Source organism: Brassica rapa, unplaced genomic scaffold, assembly GCF_000309985.2.
Source record: "Brassica rapa cultivar Chiifu-401-42 unplaced genomic scaffold, CAAS_Brap_v3.01 Scaffold0918, whole genome shotgun sequence".
Classification (NCBI taxonomy): Eukaryota; Viridiplantae; Streptophyta; class Magnoliopsida; order Brassicales; family Brassicaceae; genus Brassica; species Brassica rapa.
In genome coordinates this window covers 1-1,084 of record NW_022610854.1, presented here as the reverse complement: position 1 = coordinate 1,084, position 1,084 = coordinate 1, and the positions used below count along the sequence as shown (strand labels likewise).

Genomic DNA, 1,084 nt, shown 5'->3' with positions numbered 1-1,084 from the left:
TGATCCGGTGAAGTGTTCGGATCGCTGAGACGTGGGTGGTTTGCCATCTGCGACGTCGCGAGAAGTCCACTAAACCTTATCATTTAGAGGAAGGAGAAGTTGTAACAAGGTTTCCGTAGGTGAACCTGCAGAAGGATCATTGTCGTACCCTGGAAACAGAACGACCTGAGGACGATAAAACATCACTCTCGGTAGGCCAGATTCTACTGGCCTGCCAATTCTGTGGTTATGCGTTCATCCATCCCAAGACTTCAGTTTTGGTTGGATCGTACGCATAGCTTCCGGATATCACCAAACCCCAGCACAAAAGGTTCAAGGAAAATGCAACTAAACAGCCTGCTTTCGCGAACCCGGAGATGGTTTTGTTTCGGAAGCAATGCTGCAATGTAAAGTCTAAAACGACTCTCGGCAATGGATATCTCGCTCTCGCATCGATGAAGAACGTAGCAAATGCGATAATTGGTGTGAATTGTAGAATCCCGTGAACCATCGAGTCTTTGAACGCAAGTTGCGCCCCAAGCCTCCTGGTCAGGGCACGTCTGCCTGGGTGTCACAAATCATCGTCCCCCCATCCTCTCGAGGATATGGGACGGAAGCTGATCTCACGTGTGTTACCGCACGCGGTTGGCCAAAAATCCGAGCTAAGGACGCAGTGCAAGGAGCGTTTGGACATGCGGTGGTGAATTCAATTCTAGTCATATAGTCAGACATTCCGGTCCAAAAGCTCTTGATGACCCAAAGTCCTCAACGCGACCCCAGGTCAGGCGGGATCACTCGCTGAGTTTAAGCATATCAATAAGCGGAGGAAAAGAAACTAACAACGATTCCCTTAGTAACGCGAGCGAACCGGGGAAGAGCCCATTGAAAATCGGACGTCTTTGGCATTCGAATTGTAGTATGGAGTAGCATCCTCAGCGACGGGACCGGGCACAAGTTCCCTGGAAAGGGGGCGCCAGAGAGGGGTGAGAGCCCCGTCGTGCCCGGAGCCTGTCGCACCACGAGGGCTGTCTACGAGTCGGGTTTTTTGGGAATGCAGCCCCAATCAGGCGGTACTTCCATCCAAGGCTAAATATGGGCGAGAGAC

General features: G+C 51.6%; 1 non-coding gene across 1 annotated transcript; it reads left to right on the top strand.

The window, feature by feature from the left end:
- Positions 1-400: 400 nt before the first annotated feature.
- On the top strand, positions 401-553 carry LOC117131427. The gene has a single exon (XR_004454614.1). It is a non-coding gene; the product is annotated as a 5.8S ribosomal RNA (ribosomal RNA).
- Positions 554-1,084: the final 531 nt, after the last annotated feature.